The sequence below is a fragment of the Tachypleus tridentatus genome, chromosome 3 (assembly GCF_004210375.1).
Source record: "Tachypleus tridentatus isolate NWPU-2018 chromosome 3, ASM421037v1, whole genome shotgun sequence".
In the NCBI taxonomy this organism is placed as follows: Eukaryota; Metazoa; Arthropoda; class Merostomata; order Xiphosura; family Limulidae; genus Tachypleus; species Tachypleus tridentatus.
In genome coordinates this window covers 25,998,316-26,021,581 of record NC_134827.1, presented here as the reverse complement: position 1 = coordinate 26,021,581, position 23,266 = coordinate 25,998,316, and the positions used below count along the sequence as shown (strand labels likewise).

The window sequence follows — 23,266 nt, the reverse complement described above, 5'->3', positions numbered from 1 at the left end:
GATCAAGAGACTACAGCACAAGGGCTTCACACAAGATTCTGTCTCTCTAAAATAAAGACTTTACAAGAGGGCTAACTCATGCCCCTAGTTTTATATGAAGTTACACATCACATTAATGATCTATTGGTCAAAATCTGCTTATAAACCAAATACTAATAACCCAAGAGAAAATATTACAATTCAACAATTCGCATGCAGTCTCTTTATTTCACACGAGATCTTATTAAAAAATAATCAACAGTACCATTATAAAAACATTGACAATATTTCAGAAGTTCATGAGGTCAAACAGTTCTGATGTTACTGTCCAGAGCACTACATGGTCTTTACAGAAATGACTACATTCAGTAGGTCTTCTCAACACAGAATTGCAGGTAACTTTAAATTTAGCCACATACTCATTGGGACATGTCCAATTCTGAGTCTTCAAACTAAATAACCAAGGAAACATATTGTGAAATAATAACAAATTCTACTTTTATGTTGTTTTGGTGTTGTTGGCTGTTCATTTATTGTTCTTTCTATTGGTCAGTTCAACTATGAATTTTTATTTATAGCTAAATCACATTGATTTTGAGTATTATGAAACTGATACAAGCTTTCCCCAACAGATAGTAATGTTGCAAAAGCATGTGTACATCAGCTAGTCATACAAGATGTAACGTCTTGGTCTAGCCAGTAAATAAAAACCCTTTCTAACTTTTAAATGGGTTAGTTCACAAGATATAGTTCAACAAATTATTGCTTATTATTGATTTATATTGTCATCTTGAGAAGCGGTTTAACCTGTTGACTGCCAAGTATTTCAGCTGCTATGGCAACTCCAAACCAAGTTCAAAATACAACTCTAATGCTTCTTCATTTTGTAACCTTTTTTGTGATGCCATTTTGGATCGAAAGTGAAACAATATGTAAGTAGGTCAAATGCATGTATGGTGCTGACATCTAGCGTTGAAGTTAGGTACTACTGAGAACAAATTAACTCGTCCGTGGCACTGTGTTCCGATCAGCTTGGACAAGTTATCTTGTCTATGGCACTGAACAGGTTAATTATTAAATACTGTATGTTTTTTTTTCTTCTTATGGTTCTTTTTCTAATTACTTTATTTACTGAAATGAATAACAATGATATTCATGTTGTAACGTTTATTAACATTTATATCAAGTCCTGCATGTTTTCTTTTTTTTGTAAGTGATAAAATTTGAATTCAAACTGTCCGAAATTATTTAGGATTTTTGTTGTTGTTACAATTTAGTAAGTTGTTATTTGTTTGATCCTGGTTGTAGCACTGTTTTGTTTTAGTCCACTACAATGTGTGTTTCATTTTACAATCACCCAACCTACCATAAAAATATGCAAAAACTAGATAGAAAATCAATTTTCATGTGATCACTGCTATGAAATTGCACTCAAAGGTAAGCATGAACTATGTTTTTAGATACCCTAACCCTTATTATGTAAAAAACATCAAAACCAGAAACTTTGTACTTCTCTTCAAGTTTAAACAGCATGTTTTTGTGAGAAAATGAGTCGTCCATACATTGAAACATCAATAGTGCATCTTGATTTCACTAACCATACACAAGATCCCCAACACCTTACACCTAATTTAATTTATTAAGTAACATAAATATAGTGATAATTTTCATTGCATTTATAACTATAAGAACTTTGTTTTTGCTCTCTGATTTTGGGTGTTTTCAGCTAACTCTTTTTGTATCAGAACATTGACTTTTCATGCTAAAACCAGTTCCTGTCATCCGTAGCAATATTTACTTTATGTTTACTTAATAGATGTTTTGTCCTCTTTATGTTGTTAGAATAAATAACAAAGACACTTATAAGAGTTTATTGCCCATTCAACTTTCCCAAGCGATAGGCAAAAACACAAAATATAGATAGACTTGAAAAACAGGAAAGAATATATAATAAAAACTCATTTTAAATTTTTTCTTTTATTTACTCAGATTCTTCATAGATGGGATTAGATGTTTAACAAAATGAGAACGTAAAACCAACTGGCTCGTTAGATCCACCTGGCACTTTAACATTTAATATTTGTATCAATCCACCTGGCACTTTAACTTTTAATATTTGTATCAATCCACCTGGTATCACTTTAACATTTAATATTTGTATCAATCCACCTGGTACTTTAACATTTAATATTTGTATCAATCCACCTGGTACTTTAACATTTAATATTTGTATCAATCCACCTGGCACTAAAACATTTAATATTTGTATCAATCCACCTGGTACTTTAACATTTAATATTTGTATCAATCCACCTGGCACTTTAACATTTAATATTTGTATCAATCCACCTGGCACTTTTTTAATATCTGTATCAATCCACCTGGCACTTTAACATTTAATATTTGTATCAATCCACCTGGCACTAAAACATTTAATATTTGTATCAATCCACCTGGCACTAAAACATTTAATATTTGTATCAATCCACCTGGCACTTTAACATTTAATATTTGTATCAATCCACCTGGCACTTTAACATTTAATATTTGTATCAATCCACCTGGCACTTTAACATTTAATATTTGTATCAATCCACCTGGCACTTTAACATTTAATATTTGTATCAATCCACCTGGCACTAAAACATTTAATATTTGTATCAATCCACCTGGCACTAAAACATTTAATATTTGTATCAATCCACCTGGCACTTTAACATTTAATATTTGTATCAATCCACCTGGTACTTTAACATTTAATATTTGTATCAATCCACCTGGCACTTTAACATTTAATATTTGTATCAATCCACCTGGCACTTTAACATTTAATATTTGTATCAATCCACCTGGCACTTTAACATTTAATATTTGTATCAATCCACCCGCACTAAAACATTTAATATTTGTATCAATCCACCTGGCACTTTAACATTTAATATTTGTATCAATCCACCTGGCACTTTAACATTTAATATTTGTATCAATCCACCTGGTACTTTAACATTTAATATTTGTATCAATCCACCTGGTACTTTAACATTTAATATTTGTATCAATCCACCTGGTACTTTAACATTTAATATTTGTATCAATCCACCTGGTACTTTAACATTTAATATTTGTATCAATCCACCTGGCACTAAAACATTTAATATCTGTATCAATCCACCCGGCACTTTAACATTTAATATCTGTATAACATTTCATGCCTATTATCTCAGTTTCGTAAACATTCCAAAACATACCGAAGAGTCTGAAGATGACAAACTGCATTCCCAGGGCAAAGGATCGTTCCTCTTCACTAACAGATCTTCAAGTTTAAGATCCAACATTCACAGGTTACCAGAGGGAAACAAATGCACAACAAAACCAGTTAAATGTATGAAACGCAACACAAAAACCTCATTATCAAAACCAAACCTCATCATTCTCTGTTTATAATGGTTTATATTGACAGTTAATATGCATTCATTCAAGAATTAACTTTAAAATCAGCCACAACAGTCATACTGGCAAAAATCAGCCACTAGATTATTAAAAAATCCAATACAAGTTCCCTCTATCATTATTTAACTGTAAGTGTGATGCTTAGTTAAATACACACACACACAAAAAAACATAAGTCAGACACTTGCTAAACTATCAACATAATTAACAATTTACAAGCAAGTTATTCTAAAATAACATTTCTCCCTTCGAATGAGATTTATTTAACAAAATACTGCTGACTCTTTTATATTTATCTGTATAAAGTCACATGAAGAGAAAAGATGACTATAGTTCTAAATAATTTACATATGGTAACATAAGTCACTTTACACCTAACAACAAAATAATATACCTTGAGGTGAAAATGTTCTAGTATACCTGTATAATCTACATACTTAACACAAAGATGAAAGGTAAATATACACAAAACATTGTAGAATGTTAACCTACTTGAAACAGCTTTAATTTTGAGTGACTATCTGAAATGTTTACAGAGACTTGGTCATTGCGACTATCTGGAATGTTTACAGAGACTTGGTCATTGCAACTATCTGGAATGTTTACAGAGACTTGGTCATTGCGACTATCTGGAATGTTTACAGAGACTTGGTCATTGCGACTATCTGGAATGTTTACAGAGACTTGGTCATTGTGACTATCTGGAATGTTTACAGAGACTTGGTCATTGACTATCTGGAATGTTTACAGAGACTTGGTCATTGACTATCTGACTATCTGGAATGTTTACAGAGACTTGGTCATTGCGACTATCTGGAATGTTTACAGAGACTTGGTCACTGTGACTATCTGGAATGTTTACAGAGACTTGGTCACTGTGACTATCTGGAATGTTTACAGAGACTTGGTCATTGTGACTATCTGGAATGTTTACAGAGACTTAGTCATTGTGACTATCTGGAATGTTCAGAGAGACTTGGTCATTTACCTGAGGGTTATCATTAAGACAGGCATCTGCATGATTGAAACAACCAATGTCATGGTGAAAAGAAGCAACATAAAAGGAATCATAGCCTTACAGACTTGTGGACAAGATCCATAGGTGGCAAGGGGCACAGCCATTACATCTTCGCGAACAGTCTTGTTGGTTGGAATGCAGGCACAGCTTGTAAAGTTCTGTAACAACAGATTGTACAAAGCAGATGTATTTATCAAAACACTGTGCAAATATTAGTTACACTACTTTAAAAAGACAAACAAACAAATGTTTCTTGCCATTAATTAAAATAACATTAATGAGTTAATAATACTTTATTTGTAGAAGCATGCAATGCTACGGTATATGGGCAAATCTTATGAAATGACGTAGCCTATTGTCCTAACTGAAAGGTTAATGATACATGAAGTGACAACTTAAATAAAGCTGTTCGATACATTCTTCCAAGGTTGTTACAGTAACCAGAAACATGTTTCTTCAAAAGTGTGTATGTGTTTTCTTATAGCAAAGCCGCATTGGGCTATCTGCTGAGCTCACCGAAGGGAATCGAACCCCTGATTTTAGCATTGTAAATCCGTAGACATACCGCTGTCCTGTGTTTTATAACAAAGCCACATCGGGCTATCTGCTGAGCCCACCGAGGGGAATTGAACCCCTGACTTTATCGTTGTAAGTTCGTAGACTTACCACTGTACTAGCTGGGGGCGTACTCTAACAGTGTATTATGGTAATGTACCCATATAAGTGCTAATGTGTACCTTCCATATAGCAATTTCACAGATAAATGAACAAATGTGAATGTTTAAAACAGTTTCAATATATATACATATGTTCCTTCCATGTGGCACTTTATTTAAATATTAAAATCACTGCTCTATTTCAGAAAACTCTCTACTGACAAATTCCATATAGTTGATGGTGTAATAATTAAAATTAAAAATGTACATATGAATAATATTTTAAGAAAACTTGTATGCATTACACTAATCACCTACACTGTACTTACATTAATGTACAACCAAATATTAATGACAAAAGGTAACTGCCAAGTTTATTGCAAAACATTTTCATACTATACATGTGAAATTATTAATGAATTATTTATAAAATATTTCAACAGTATAAAGGTGCTGTTGTTAGTTGATTAATTACAATACGTGTGTCGTATAAATGTGGGATTATTACTGGGGTATTTATGACCCATTTTTGTGATATAATGACAAGATTATTACTGGATTGGTTATATCATTTGTGTGGTATACAGGTGAGATTATTACTTGGTTAATTATGACACATTTTTGAAATACAAAGATAGGACGATTACTTGTATAAATGTGGGATTATTACTGGGGTATTTATGACCCATTTTTGTAATATAATGACAAGATTATTACTGGATTGGTTATATCATTTGTGTGGTATACAGGTGAGATTATTACTTGGTTAATTATGACACATTTTTGAAATACAAAGATAGGACTATTACTGGATTAACTAGATTTTGATAATATGATGGTATAATTATTACTGTGTTAATTATATCATATACAAGATAAACTTGTGCACACCAGTCAAAAACAGTGAACAAAATTTATTTCAGAAGTAAAAAAAATAATGTCTGATAAGTTTTCAACAGCTTACTTTTATTTAGAATGTATTAATACTTTACCTTTGAATGACTTTAAAATACAGAAAACTTTAAATAAAAATACCAGTTTGTTATACCTTCATCAGATAAAAAAAATTAAATGAGATTTGCTTACACAAAAATAACAAGAGAATTAACTGTTTTATGTAATGTGTGTATATATATGTAACAAGAGAATTAACTGTCTGATGTAATGCGTGTATATATATGTAACAAGAGAATTAACTGTCTGATGTAATGCGTGTATATATATGTAACAAGAGAATTAACTGTTGATGTAATGAGTGTATATATATGTAACAAGAGAATTAACTGTCTGATGTAATGCATGTATATATATGTAACAAGAGAATTAACTGTCTGATGTAATGCGTGTATATATCTGTAACAAGAGAATTAACTGTCTGATGTAATGAGTGTATATATATGTAACAAGGGAATTAACTGTCTGATGTAATGCATGTATATATATATGTAACAAGGGAATTAACTGTCTGATGTAATGCATGTATATATATGTAACAAGGGAATTAACTGTCTGATGTAATGCGTGTATATATATGTAACAAGAGAATCAACTGTCTGATGTAATGTGTGTATATATATGTAACAAGAGAATTAACTGTCTGATGTAATGCGTGTATATATATGTATATATAATGAAATTCTTTGCCTGAGCTATTCCTATCACTTGACTACGACCACTTTCAATTCGACATCCGGCATGACAGGGAGAAAAATATGTTATTCCATTTTGCCCACAAACTGGTTCAATTTCTTTAGGTGTACACTGGCAGCCAAGATTGCAATCAGCAGTAAGGTTTACTTGAAAGTGTTCAAGCTCAGTGCTGAAAAAAAAAAGGCATATACTAGATGCTTTGTGAACAAAACAGAATACTTGTTCATCTCTGTCAGAGAACTAGCCCTAAAGAAAAATCTCAAATAATTTTATGAACTAGAATTATTTATAACTTTTAAGAATTATTTATTTTTATCAAAGAAACTAAATTAAAAAGGTTGTGGTTAAAGATCCTTCAAATACAGTAACTCAAAAACTGTAAAATAAAAACAAACTGTAAAAAAATATTGTAGAAATAGAAAGTTCAGTTTTAACTTTGGAGCTGAGTGAGCATATTACACACCGTAGGTGCTTCAGTGTTAAACCTTTAAAAACATACTGTAAGAAAACCTTATCAGAGTAAATATTTGGTAACTGACATTTCAATGATCTTAGTACATAGATGTAATAAAGATTTAAGCACTGTTGCATATCTGAAACAGTTGATAGATGGAAACAAAAAGGAACAAGATGATTGCATTAACTTTGAGTTTATTAAAATAAAACTAGGTAGTTTAAAGAATGATAAGGTTCTTGGGCCAGATAATATTTTACTAAATAGTTTTGAAGGAAATCAAGGATTTGGTGTATGAGTCACTTGCTGCTTTGTTTGTAAGTCCATAAATAGTGGGCAGGTACCAGAGGATTGGAAGTTAGCTATGTCATTTATTTTGTTTTCTTTTTTAAGGGAGGTTATAAAAATTGTTACGGTAATTATAGGACCGTCAATCGTACTTCAGTTGTGGGAAAAAGTTTCAAAAAGTCTGATAAAGGATGATTTGCCAAGCCTTTTCATAAGGTTTACAATTTTATTGGATAGTTTCACTAAAGGAAAAGATTGCCTTACAAATCTATTGATATTCTTTGAAGAGGTTATTACATATGTAAATAAGGGTATGGTTACAGATTCTGAACTTTCAGAAAAAATATGACTAGGTACCACATAAAATACTTGTGAACTAATTATCTTGGTAGGTGTGGGGGATAATAAGTTAGCTGACTGGAAAGATGAGTAGCTGGGTGGAAGAAGGCAGAGGATTGTTACAAATGGAATTCAGACAAATCTGATTAATGCTATAAGTGAGGTACCAGACGGCTCAGTCTTAGGACTTTTGCTCTTTTTGATTTCCATCAAAGACATAAATGAAGGAATGGTTAATAAATTACTTACATTTACTGATGATATTAAGGTCTTGAGTCTTGCTAGCTGTAAGAACAATGCTACTGCTTCACAAGATGATTTAGATCATTTCGTGAGTTGGGCAAATAAATGGCAGATGGGTTTCAATTATAATAAATACAAGAAAAAGCATGTGGTTTATCATAATTTCATTTATAAATATAATTAGGATGGGATAATTATAGCATTGTCATGAAGAACTTGGCATAATGATTGATGAGTCTCTTAAGTCATCAAAGCAGAGTGCTGTTGCTACTGGTATCTATAGAAATATTTAACATAAATCTGAAAAGATTTAATGTCATTGTATAGGTAACTTATTAGACCACATTTGGAATTCTGTGTTCAGTCTTGAGCTCCTTACTTTATGAAGGACATTAAATTGTTGAGAAAGGTTTAGAGGAGAGGTACCAGAATGGTACCTGGGATGGAAGGGTTATCATACAAGAAAAGGTTGAGATATTTCAAACTGTTCTTTTTTTTTAAACAGACAAGTCAGAGGGGACCTGAGTGAAGTGTTTAAGAAGTAAATAGAATTAATAGTGTTGATGCATCTTTTTTTTTCATACTAAAAAGTGAGAATAGTAGGACTAGGGAAAACAAGTATCAATTTTGGCATGGTAGGAGTCATCATCAGTCAAGACAGTTTTACTTTTCTCACAGGATGGTTGGCATTTGGAACAGGTTGTCTTCAACTGCTGGGAAGGCAGTAAATTTAGAGTTTAGGTTTGTTTTGAATTTTACACAAAGCTACATGAGGGCTATCTGTGCTATCCATCCTTAATTTAGCAGTGAAAGACTGGAGAGAAGGCAGCTAGTCATCACAACTGACCACCAACTCTTGGGCTACTCTTTTACCAACAAATAGTGAGATTGGCCATCACATTATAACAGCCCCACAGCCGAAAGGGCGAGCATGTTTGGTGCGACTGGGGTTTGAACCCACAGCCCTCAAACTACGAGTCTAATGCCTTAACCCACTTGGCCATGCTGGGGCCTGCAAATTTATACTGCTAAAAATGAGTTTGGATAGCATTGGTGGGCAGGGCACAGATGGCTCATTGTGTAGCTTTGTGCTTAATAACAAACAAACAACAAAAATTGAGTTTCTTACAATTAAAAAAAAGTTATCCCTATTTTGAAAAATCACTATAATTTTGTTTGTCTGAGCCAAATTAGGGATAAAAAGTTTTGAATTTAAGTAACTCAGATTTCGTAGTTTTGACTTTCTTGTTTCAATACATTTTGTAGAATTAAAATTCTTTATATTAATATAACTATCTAAGCTACATATATATTTATCCCCACTTGTCTTTATGAAATTAAAAGTTGTTGTTTTTTTATTATACTTCTTAAATAAGAAAGTCAAACAAATGTTAAAGTAACTAATTCACTTTTTCACTAATATTGTGCAAAACATTCTGGGTATGAAACAAGGGTAATTAAATGTAAGAACTAAATCTTTTCATATTTTCATACATTCCTACTGCACATTACACTGGCATGAGCTACTCAGTTTTGCAATAAATGTGCTTTAATTGAGATAGAGTTCCAAAATCATGACAAAAATTTAAGAAAATTTCACTCTGAACTTTGCCAAAATCTTTCTTTTGTTTTCTGTATTGAGTCAACAACAGCTTGGTACTTACTTGTTGAAATACGGTAAAGTAGCACCAGCCATCCTTATATTATCACATCCAAGAAAATACAGCAGAATGAATAATCCCATTGAAAGAATATTAAAAAATAACACAAACTGGATGGCTCCTAAAATATCACATAAGAATGATTCACTAAATTAACATCAGATTTGTAAAAAAAAAATATATATATTTCCTATCAATTAATATATTAGCTAAAAACACTACAAAATTGTTGGCATAAAACACAAAAACAAAGTTTTCAATAATTTTATTTTGATAGCTAAAAATATACAACTTTTAACATGTACAGTTGAAGCTTCTTCATTACCGGTTATTTTCCATTTTGATGTTATAATTTTCCTATAATGAAAATGTTATTTCTGAGAGGTACTTCTTTCTGCTCACAAGGTTAGCTATTCTCATCCAATACTGCTCATATATGCAGATGTTTTCTGTATAGATGCCACAAGCCTTCTGTTTTAACCTACTGAAATTGAATCATTCCAACATGCCTCTCACATAAAATGTCCACCAATACAAGTGTCGTGATACCTGATGCAATTGACATCCTCTATGCCTCTATCAGACTATCACTTTGAGGTTTGGTAAAGTGGGAAGAAATGTTGGGGAATGCAAGTGGAGGGAAGTACCCACAGGAAATACATTTTCAGTATAGCAGGATTTATAACTTCCAATATGGTACTTCCCTCCACTCACAAGATTATCTACAATCCTATATTAATTCGGTGATGGGAATGGTGCAAGGGAATGACAAAGGTATACCTCCCCTCATGGCTGAAAGGGCAAGCATGTTTGGAGTAATGGTAACTTGAAACTGCAACCCTCAGATTACAAATTGAATGCTGTAACCACCTAGCCATGCCAGGCCAAAGTGATTTATAGCCCAACGGACCACAAAAAACTCAATGATATTGACATACAAAGACCTTTCATCTACAGAGCAATGACTCAAAGCCTCGTGGTGATTGACTCATGTATCTGTGAAAAGATTTAAACCCTGACAAGGAGAAGAAAGCATGACACATGTTGATATATGGGCCTTGTGCAACCAATGATGAAGATGATCATCCATCAGGATAGGACTAAGGGTAACATGAACTGGTAAAGGATCTTGAGCAAAATTTCATTGATCATGAAAAGCCCTCTAAAAGAATATTCACGTGACCAAAGGGGCCCAGTGATGTCATGGAAGACCACATCCTCAAAAGCATTAGAACTTTGTGAGCAAAATGTGAGGGAGCTGAAAGAATGTGAAGAAATAACAGTTCTATAGAACAAAGTCATAGAGAAGGTTGTGCCCAAGCAAGATGAGTGTCAAAAAATCACCCAAGTGGACAAGATATTGGGTAGGTTAGAGGAAGGATCTCTCCAATTTGATTAACCAGTCCACTTGAGCAGTCACTAGAAGGAACTGATGAGTGTGGCTGACTGACTTTAGTTTGGGATGAGCCAGAAGAAGCCAATTATCCATATAACAGTGGAACTGACACCCTACAGCAAGAAAATGGAGAGCAAAAGCATGTCCAAAAGAGTAGGACACAAAATTGATAAACTACCTCATAGTGGATGAACTGAAGATTATATAAATAATGACTGTAGTGATATAGGGATGTGGAAATAAACATTGGGGACATCCATTTTGGTCCTCCATAAGCCTGGTGAAAACACCCACAGTAGAGTAAGATACACATGGACAAAAAGAAGGGTGAGGATGTCCCAAAAAAAACCTTCAAAATTTTGATGGAGGGCCTCAGAGAGGAGATGAATGGTATAGAGATACTGTAAGAGTTGTGAGAGTAAGATGAAGGCATGAATATTGGGTATGTGTTAGGCTTACAGAAGATTCAAAGGCCACACCCAAAAAAGCTAAAATGGAACCAAACAAATGTTGATCAAGAAAAGGACAATCTGCACAATGATATGCAAGAGAGAACTGATCCAAAGCCCACATGGACAATGCATGCTAATCCTGTCATTTACGTGTGAAACAAATTGGTCAGCATGTACCAAAGTATCCAGGGGCAAAGTCCAACTATGGATGAGAGGATTGGTCATGTAGTAAGGAAAAATGCAGTTTACAGGAATAGGGAAAAGGTTTGAAATGTCACAAATCTGAGACACTAGATCTGAAAAGATTGTATTAGTCCTAACTGACTCTTCAAGTGAGGCATGGGAAGATACAGCAAAATCAGATGATGGAAATAGATGATCCAAGTCCTCACCCACCTGAAAAGGCTCACAACTTGTTCAGGAGGAAATGGGGTGAGTTCCACAGACAGAGGTTGACCCATATAATGTTAAGTCTCCTAGTAAACAAACAGAAATAAATCACCCCACTGGGCCACCTGCACCTGAGACCTGAGACACAGAGTTAATCGCAGGTGTGACCCCCAAAGTGGTAGCATGAGCTTTGAAATTCATAATGAGGAACATACAACCAATAATTAAAAATATAAATAACAATGCAACTGTAATAAACTTGGAATAAAGGGAAGTTAGAAAAGTCTTAATTGAAACTAAAAGTGAAAAAACTAAAGACCACTTCATGAATAAACTAAAGACAAATGTGAAACTATAAACAAGCAAAAAGGAACACATCCAAGCACAAGTGCTGCCAAATAAGAAATAATAGTGCAGTAGAGGCATATACAGGGAGCCCCACATGTCATGTGAGTATCTCAAGCTCCTATTGGTGGATATGGATAACCAATGCATGATGATTTACTTGAGAGACATATTGGAATCACTGGATTCCAATAGGAGGGAGCAGAAGGCTTGTGACATGTAAAAAGAAAAAATTTCCATATGAAGGGCAGTATTCGACAAGAATAGCTAATCTTGTAAGTACTATACCAGATCCACACAGTTTTTAATTTAAAAATACCATGCAAAATAGTAATAATAAAGATATTAACAATCAGACTAATTATGTAATAAATTAGATACCAATGACACACTTGAAATTGAACAGTAGTTCAAAACAAAATCTAGATAATAATCCACACCAAAAATTAACAGCTTTAAGAAGCTATAAAAATAACCAAAAACGTGTAGGAATTTGAGATTTTGTTTTATGAAAATTACTAGAATTGGATAGAATGATTAATGTTTAGATTACATATAATATGTTCAAATAACTAAAAGTAGTACAAAAATTTGTTTGTTATATCAAAAATTAACATGAACATGAAAAGCTTTCTTTAACAGATACAAAAGATGCTATTAAAAATTAAAGCTACTTCTGTGCAGTTGGGTAGGTGATGGTAAAATATACATATATATTTTACAGCAAGAAATAATGAAAATAAAAGCATATTAAATGTAATGTCACCTTTGTTGAAGTTTAATAAATGTATGGATCTATCAGTCACAATAACAAAAAACAAGACTGGGTAATTGCAATCAGAAATTCCATTTGGGATCTTATAATTTAGGAAACATTAACTGAACAATAGTTTAAAAAATATCATTAAAGGTACTATATTATGTTGTTTTTGAAAACAAAATATTAAACAAATGAAAATGGACATATCAGAGCACATTCTTTCTGAACCTAAACCATGACATTACTGAAGCAACATATCAGCAATTATGTATGTAGGTCTACAATCAAATGCTTTTTTTAGATTTATACTCAAATCAATGATACTATTGTCTAACACTTATTCAACAACACAAGAATGTAATAAAATTGTTACTTTTTTGTTGGTTCAAAATATATCATAGACAAATTTTTAAAATAATAATTCTACTTTTAAGTATACTTTCATTTAAAAGGAAATTACATGCAAATTAATTAAGAAACATAAATTATTGTGATTTATTTCTTATATTTCTTATTGTTGATTATAAACTATTTCTCAGATTTTTCAAAAAATATTTATACAAACATTCAAGGAAATTCTATAAACAATTTCTGATCATACAAAGTATCAATCACCACCGAAAATCAAAGAAACCAGTAGAAACCAGTAAACTTCCTGATTAACCAAAATTACATTTTTTAAAGTTAAATCATCATAAAAATCAGTTGTTAAAGAAAAAATTATTTTATTTCTCACATTGTCAAAGGATGCAAAGTGTTAAAATAACATCCAATTAATTTTGATGCATAGTAATGTGTGCATCACATTACAGCTACTTTGCTGCCATCAAAACATTTTATTATAAAAAAAAAAAATCCGTCTTCCTGATTGTCAAGTTAAATTGAAGTTTTACATACATTTACCTCACCAGTAACAATAAGAAACAAAATTAGAAAATCAAATAAATCACTTCTCCAAGTCAATTTTAGAGTTTTTCAATACCAGAGATTGATTAGGAATAATTAGGTAACAAGACAAATTTTATATATATATCATAAGGAGTCAATGCCCCCCACATGAAAGTTAATAAAAGAAAATGTCACGATGATTTTAGCACACAAACAGGTAGTTATTTTATTGTGATTTCTTGAAATATGAAGTATATTTTGAAATCCCACTCTTGAAAGTTTAACACTAAAATTATAAGAAATAATTTTATGACATTTTAGATGCCACAAAAATATACAAATTCCAGAGGAATTGCTCCTGAACCCCATCAGAAGTCCTAATGCAGACCTGTGGCACCCATAATGTAGATACTTGAATTGGCATATTTTTTGCCATCTTTCCAAAACTTTGCCCCCCCCCCAACACTAATTCTGGACTTGCAACTGAAATACATTAATTTCCACTCTGCTGCACAGTAAATGAATATAAAATTTCTTGTTTTAATTTTTCCTTATAAACATAAATTCACATTATCTTTGATATTCCTTAAACAGATAAAAGTCAACATGATATATGATAATGAAAAACAGAGAACATTCTCAGCAGGGCTTTATCGCATAATCAACTAAGAAATGTAGTGTAGTCTGAATGATATACATGCAAATAAATCCAATAGTTCATGTTTGTGTGTTTGAGCTCAGAAAATATTGTAACAAGATACTAACAGTAAGATATGTAGAAGTACAAAGATCTTCCCTTGTTATAGGATCATAAGCCTTACTGTCATTACATACGATACATCTTCAATAAATTTAAAAGCAAGCAAACAGAAATCTGTAACCATAGCACTTTCACAAATTTATTTTGCATTTCTACAAATACAACAAATATGCAAGTAAAAACTACAGAATGCACACATGATAGGATACAGAAGCCATAACCCTAAAAGGCTATCATTAAATTAAAAGAGGTTTAAAGATATGAACACTTGTAAATTCTTGAATGTGCAAAATCCTTCATACTATAGAAACAATATTCTTCATTTACCACCTTTCCATGTAGTTCTACTGACTGACTGACATTTATTAGTTAACAAACAAGAAAAAAAATTAACATCTGAAACCCACATTCTCACCTTTGGCCTCAGCTGAAATCTCTTCAATAAATATCCTCCTAAGAAAATCCCAATACATGCTCCAGGAATGGCAATCCCACCTACATGGTAGGGAACAGAAAAGTTCTTTACAAGTTGACTAAAGATAATATAATTTAATAAGCCTTATTCAGCATTAAGCAGTGATATACAGTTACTGATTACAATGTGTTTTACAAACTATTGTCTTAACTACTTTAAAAAAAATGTATGTATTTTGATGCAATAAACTATGTATCTTACTTTAATTAAATATTATACATTTGACTGAACATGTATAAACAAGCCTGCTATCAGACTTGTAAGATATATGTATACATGTACCAAAATACTATATCAGAAGCACTCCTGAGTTTATTTCATGAAAAACAAATGTAAAAAAAAACTAATCATTAGATATATGTAGATATCTAATAACTGAAGTCCATGCCCACAAGTGCTCATTTGGTAATAAACTTGCAACCCAGTGAACAATCAGAAAAACTCTTACTTATAAAGATGCATGACAGTCTTGGACCACAATGCAAGTCATATATTGATGAGACAAAATTAAAATGATTGAATCAATGAGTTTAATAGGTACTATAGTTCACGCCTCTATCACAGTTTCTTCCTGTTCATTAACAATACATGGGGGAGGGAAGGATCTCTTGAGAACATGTCATGCATGTTCAATCAGTTTAAAGTCTGCTGAGCGTGTTGCCAAATCCATTCAATCAACACCATCTTTTTCCAGGATGTTGCTAAATATTGGAGCATGGAAAAGGTATGTGTTAACATCCATCAGAAGAAAGTTCTGATGCACTGTACCTACATACGGTAACACTAATGATTGTCCTATTGAACATTTATAACATATGGCATTTATAGTGCCATATCACAGTACATAAAAAGTTAGTAAGACCACCAATACTGATTCCTGTTTACAGTCAGTATGCCTCCACACTCAGCACCACACATATGTATTTTGTATATCTAAAAGTTTGGTTATGTCTGGTCCAGAGTACTTTTTAAATGTGTATTTGTCTCATATCTGGCTGAAATTTGAAGCATGGTTCATCTGTGATCAATTATGTAGTAATGTTTACCACAAGAGTAGCTAAACATCTTCAGTGAAAATTACAATTAATAATAATCAGGCTTAATTATAAATGAGAGACAACTCACAAAAAATCCTCTATGTCCACTCTGTTTTTGGTCATCAGCTGAGTATCCTTGCAGTGTTTTACATGTCATTTGGCCAGTCCATTTGGTACAGACACTGCTTAATGTGGGTTGTTTTCTGAATAGGAGATGAGAAACCACACTGCTGGTCATGTAGCCTTAAGTCCAACCCCTTGTGACCACTTGCTTACTTATTTATTGTCAGTTTCTATTTTAAACTATTTATTCTGTTAGAAAGGTGAGGCCAATTAACTATATTGAACCTACTGTGTCAAACTGTTATCACCTTGGAGACTTTCAGCATTGTCAGCAATGGTCTCCCCTATTCAGGTCTCCAGCCAAGTGTACTGGCAGTCTGAAAGTGAGTCTACATCCTGCTAACCACATACTTTGTGAGACTTGTAGCCATTCTACAATGGCTTATTGTACTGAACCAGCTTCTACCCAACTTACTACACAGGAAGTCATAAACAATGGCTCATTCTGCTGGACCAGCTTCTACCCAACTTATGATATAAGCATGTTTTAACTATAATACATATGTTTAAGATATGTTGGCAATTGGAAAAAAAAAGAAAAGAAATTTCTTTAATACACTTTGACAACCTAAACAGTTCAATTTCAGGATTAATTTACAATAACAGCACGTGTGAACAGATGCTGATACCGTTTCTTACCATGCCTAACATGTATTAACAGATGCTGATACCATTTCCTACCATGCCTAACATGTATTAACAGATACTGATACCGTTTCTTACCATGCCTAACATGTATTAACAGATGCTGATACCGTTTCTTACCATGCCTAACATGTATTAACAGATACTGATACCGTTTCTTACCATGCCTTACATGTATTAACAGATACTGATACCGTTCCTTACCATGCCTAACATGTATTAACAAATACTGATACCGTTTCTTACCATGCCTAACATGTATTAACAGATACTGATACCGTTTCTTACCATGCCTAACATGTATTAACAGATGCTGATACCGTTTCTTACCATGCCTAACATGTATTAACAGATGCTGATACCGTTTCTCACCATACCTGTGAACACGTTAGCTTCAGATTTGTCCAGGTTAAACTGTGTTTCCAAGTATTTTGGAAGAAAAATGATGAAGCCATTAACAATAGATAATTCCATACAGGCACCCAGGCAGGTGATTATATAGATTGGGTTACTTATTAGATGCCACATAGATGCTGGAATATCTGAGAAGTAAAAAAATTGAAAATAAACAACATTAAGCACAAAAACAGACAAATAATAATAACACATCACTTCTCCTACTTTGGAATTCCCAGAAATTAGTATTGAAAAGTCTATAAAACATGCTACAAAATGTTGTTCCACAAATGATTTGTGTCCATTAATATAATGGCATCTCTACAGATGTGAGAAAGGAACCATGTGTTACATATTTACGACAAATAAATGTAGTTCACATCAAACTCTCAAGCATTTGACAGTACAATGCTGTCACACATAAACTTGTAGTTGGAGGATCATTTTACAGCCTTTACAAAAAAAAACATTTATACAGCAAGATTGTTAAACCATTTACAACCAAATGGACATAACATTCAAAGAATCCTTCAATGTTATCCAAAGAAACCAAATATTCCACAGTGTAGACTATTTAGGGCAGCAACTGACTCTGAAACCAAGTAATTCAAAACAATTCCCATATTGAAAAATAAAGGCTTTTAATTTCAAAATAGAATTATATCATCCAAAAACACTATTGTAATGAAGCTGGTTATATCTCATAGTACTATTAAATGATAAATATCAAATCTAGGATACCAATAGATGTTCCAAATATCCAAATGTTGAAAAATTGCATAACCATCACTATTTAGCACAAGCCTTTAAAATACTGGAAATTAAACAAACCTTTAACATCTTTTCCATATTTTTGTTTCTTTTCAACCTCTTTAGAAACAGAAGGATTCGGCTGTGTTTCTCCAGGCATGTGTAATTCTTCTTGAATATGGGACTCTTTTGATGGTGAAAGCTCATGAGTTTCTAAAATCAAGCGTTCTTTTTCTTTCTTCAGTGTTTTTGGAAATGCAAAAAATGGAATAGAAATCTATACAAAAAAAAATATGTATACATATGTATATGTGTGTAGATGTTTAGAAAATGCTTTCATCCACCTACAACTGGAAACTGAATTACTGAGAACTTAAAAACACCAACACACTTAATCCTACTAGCAACTCACAGTGAAATAAAAACTTTCTAACAAAGCCACGTCAGAATCCCAGACGCTATTATTCAAGAGATAAGATACTACAGCTTAACAACATATCTAAAATGGATCGATCGTACAAAGAAATACAAAGATATCTTTATACAGTAGCATACTTTTGAATTCTAATTTATTTCTTGTTATTATGTCATTCTTTAATATACAAATTTTTGTATCTTTATCTGGTTTAGCAGATATTTATCTTATTCAAGTGTTACATTAAGATTTTTCTTAAAGATAGGCATACTAATTTGATTGAAAATGTCAAAAAAATTCTACAAAGAATATGTTTAGACAATGACACTAGATAAGTTCAGAAAAGTTTGTTGCTTTTTTTCTTTTACATAAATAGTCAGTTCTCTATTCAACAATTCCAATTAAATATAACTATCTACTTTTTCTTAAATCACAAGTAAAAATTTTAACACCTAGTTTTTTCCTTCTAAGAAAGTTCCACAAATTAGTGAGACTAGACGTAGCAAGAACTACAATTAGTTTGAGATAAATAATTTGTTTTAATTCCAAGAAAGAACGTTAGCAAGATGTTCTCTTGAATTTTAAAAACCTAAAGCAAATTGAGCTCAGCAATTTAAATGAGTGATTCAGATTTTATTTCTTATTTACTATATGAAGCATGTGAGGCTACATTAGTTTTTATTTCCAAAGCAATGAATAGAATACTAACACAAATTATTCATCTCGCTACCAACTTGAAAATACTAATGATAATTGACTGAAGATGCCTACTGAGGAAGTGAAAACTGTATAAATGTCAATTATGGATAATGTTTCCCTTCCTTCTCTCTTCTGATGTTAAATCCCTAATGACTTCATCAGATGCTAATTGCATACCCTGCTTTGTGAAAACTACTAATTTACTTATTTAACAGATTAAGAACTGCATCTTTAAGTTGAAAGTGAAAAGTCTAGAAAATAAAAATTGGGAAAGTGCCCTATTTCATGGTATTTTTAATCTCCCATGTGTGAAAAAATTCTAAAACAAAGCATTCTATATACATCATTGGATAGTTGCCAGTTACTATACAAAAAAAATTATGATTATTGAACCAGCCAACTATGACTGATGGAAGCCAGGATCCTATAAAAAAGTGGAAATTGCCCTATTTAGTTCTTTTGGGGTTTTTTTTTACCATTTTCCAATATAAACCCTAGAACAAAACAACTCATGTACCCTGTTGGACAGTTTTGAGTTACCATACTAAATATTATGACAATCATCCATTCTGGGTGATGCATACCAAAAGTCTATAAAAGAACAGAAATGTTCTCTGTTTCAGGAACTTTTTTAGCCTCCTCCTTTGGCAAAAAAACCTAAAACAAAATAGCCTCAATACAATGTCTGACAATTTCCAACAGCTACACAAAAAATTACAGTATTAGGTTAGTATCTCTGAGTAATGGTTGTAATACACACGTAAGCAGGATGAAAAACTTACAACATAAAAATTTAAATAATTTTAGTCATTTTTTTATAACTTGGGAAATAAATAAAGAAAAACAATTTCTTATAAAGTTTATTCAGGGATGTTAAATAACTTGCTCAACTGTCCTTCTCACAAATTCCTCCTGAAAGTCCATGTCCATTATCAGTGTACTAATGCTGTTCAGAACAAGAATACACATCAGAATAATGCAAAGTACCTTGTAAAAACACTATTTAACTTCTTAAAAGTTTCTGCTAAATAGCTCATAACAAATGCTTGAAATGTTTGAATTATTATAACAACTGACATTAAAACACCTCGAGATCAAATCAAAAAATGGCTAATTGGTCTAGACATGCTAATCCAGCAAGAAATTACATCATGCATTCTCCCAAAGAAATCAATTCAAATCATAAAAGCATCCAAGTGTGTAAATATAAGACATTTTGTTAACAAGTTTAACAAGCATCTATACAATAAGCCTAATAGCAATTTCAAAGGGACTCAAATATTTGCTTCTTTGGTTTAGAAAATCTGTACAAGACCACATAAATGGCTCTCTGCATATACTAATCAATAATTTTGAACTGATAAGATTAGAAGGAAAAAAACTAGTGAAAGGCAATCACCACTAACATTAAGTTATCTTCACCTGACTGAATTCTGGAGTTTAATCATCACTCAAATAGCATACTTACATCTCCAGAGCGAAGAGGGTGTTTTTGCAGCAATGGGTCAAGAACCTTCAATCATCAGATTCACAGTCTGATCATGCTTAACACAAAGCTATATCTGGTCTTAGGCAGTCAAGGTTTTTGCAGTTAACAAGAACATTATATCTTTGAATGAATATACACAAGGAGAAAGTGGCTGTATTTGTGGTTGACAAGAACATTATATCTTTGAATAAACATAAACATGAAGAAAGTGACTCAAGACAGTAAAGAGAAGTTCAAAAGACCAGTTTGAAAGCTTTGTTTGAATTTTTTTTAATATAAAGAAAAATGGGAAAACCAACAATGGTGCTTGTGAAGATCAGCCACGAATAAGGACAAACCCCTTGGATACTATCACGTAATGAAGAGAGCCGACTGAATTCCGCCAATGTATTAACTATTACACATATAAGCATCAGAAAATCAACAAGATGTCTTACGTATAAGACCAGCTGAAGTTATAGGTGGCTATTTAGATTCTAGTCATAAATACAGTTGATTAAAATACTAATTACTATTGCACCTATTATAAAACAATACAAATGGTAAGAAGATTACCATCATGAAGAACCAATAAATAATGATACTGACTTTCTTTGCTGTCTTTACAGAAACTTAACCCAAAGAAAATCATAATACGTAGTATAAAGTAGTAGTAACAAGGACAATATGGAGCCTGGAACATCACTATTATAAAGCCTCCTTAACCTATCGTATACTCTTCAGATAAAAGGTACAAGGGAGTAGTTTTGTAACCTTTTACATATAATAAATAACACAATCAACTGTTTGTTTACTGAAACCTGAGACAAAGAAATCATCAGAAATCAGAATGTTATTTAATCGATTTAATAGGCAGTACAAATGACTAATAAACAGAAACAGAATCTAATTAATGATGAAATATATATTATGTCAGTGTTTAGGAATGAAAGGATGAACTTGACTCTGAATTCATAAATTTTCAAATATGATCAGGCATTTTACACAAATTATTCATCACTTAGTGAAATAACACAAAAGATAAAAATAAGATAAATAACTACAAAAAAACAATTGAAAGTTTAAAATATGAATAATATAATAAATCCTTATTTAATTACATACAAGTATTTTATTTTAAAATAATAAATTCTCAAAATACAGGGGTTAAAAAAATATACAAATGAAAACTTATTAATTAAATATGCCACAAATAAAAAACCAGAAAGCCAGTCTACAGTAGGTTTAGCAACCAAACTCACCATTGTTAACAAGAATCCATAAAGAACAAATCCTGCCCACCATGCTCCAACCCAACGGGACTGCCTGGATGTATGTCATAAGGCACAGTGTCATATAAGATAGCATCTTCATGAATGGAAAGAAAGTATCCACCAAGAAGGAAACCAAAAACAAGGCCAAGACCAGACGTACTGTACATACACCCTGTAAAAGATTTCAGATGTAACTATTACATAAAGTATCAGTACATTTATATAAAACAGAAATATTTTCTATCCATGTCATTCATTTGTAGTACCTTAATTTACTTCAAAAAGTACTTTATTTCTAAATATGTTTGATTTTAATTATTGCAAGAAATTGGTGTTTTCATTAAAAAAATATGAACACCATATCGATAATACAAGTCCAAATTTTGAAATATTAAAATAAGTACTACCTATTAGGGAAGCAGCTTTATTTTCATAATACATTTAAACAAAGTCCAAATTTAAATATTTAATATTGATTTTCATACCTCATAGAATGTGTAGAATATAAGTGTCTTTTCATCAGTTTGTTTATCCTATTGTAACATCACAACACTCTCCAGTCTTGTGGAATTTTGAAATTACAATACTTTTTTTCCCCAAAATTAAACATCAAATTTCTATAACTTTATATCTTTATTATGTTGTATACTTTAACTTTCTATTTATATTTACACATAAACATAACTATTTATATTAATAACTTAATAACTGTAACTTATTGATCATTTCAGTTTGGCTAGTCACAATTCTCATTATCTTAAACAGCACGATTTTGGTCCAGTTAGCTTAAGTGCAACATTCACTAATTACTTTGGTAATAATCTAACTTACAAAGGAAACATAGCTATTCTAAAAAGAGAGCACTCAGAGAAACATGTAATATATTCATTATTATACAGTTGAGATCTCAAACTTAAATTATCAAAACCATTGTAACTTAATTACAATGTTTTTTTTTTCTTTCTTTCAAATTGTTTATACTTAACTGCACTGTTTTCCCATAACATATTATATACATGTATAGTAACATTGCTAAATTGTCCTCGTTTGAATATTCATGGAAGTGTTCCACTTGTTTCTTTTTCTTTTTATAAGAGTTTAATAAATATTACAACCATATCTTACAACATATTACAATTAATTCTGGCATTATCTTTCCTTAATAATACTTGCAATTTTTGTGTGTGTAAATCTAATAAAATTTGCCATTAGAGAACAACACTTAAGTTTTCATTGCATGATACTTTATAGAGAC

General features: G+C 31.9%; 1 pseudogene across 1 annotated transcript in view; it reads right to left on the bottom strand.

The window, feature by feature from the left end:
* LOC143246572 (solute carrier organic anion transporter family member 3A1-like) overlaps positions 1-23,266 on the bottom strand; it is a 57,552-nt pseudogene that overhangs the window by 5,760 nt on the left and 28,526 nt on the right. Inside the window, exons 7-15 of the transcript XR_013026044.1 lie at positions 22,000-22,183; positions 18,237-18,432; positions 17,387-17,551; positions 15,145-15,224; position 14,951; positions 9,742-9,859; positions 6,754-6,922; positions 4,418-4,605; positions 3,228-3,292 (exon numbers count right to left, since the gene is read on the bottom strand). The product of XR_013026044.1 is annotated as a solute carrier organic anion transporter family member 3A1-like (transcript). The remainder of the gene's footprint in view (positions 1-3,227; positions 3,293-4,417; positions 4,606-6,753; positions 6,923-9,741; positions 9,860-14,950; positions 14,952-15,144; positions 15,225-17,386; positions 17,552-18,236; positions 18,433-21,999; positions 22,184-23,266) is intronic.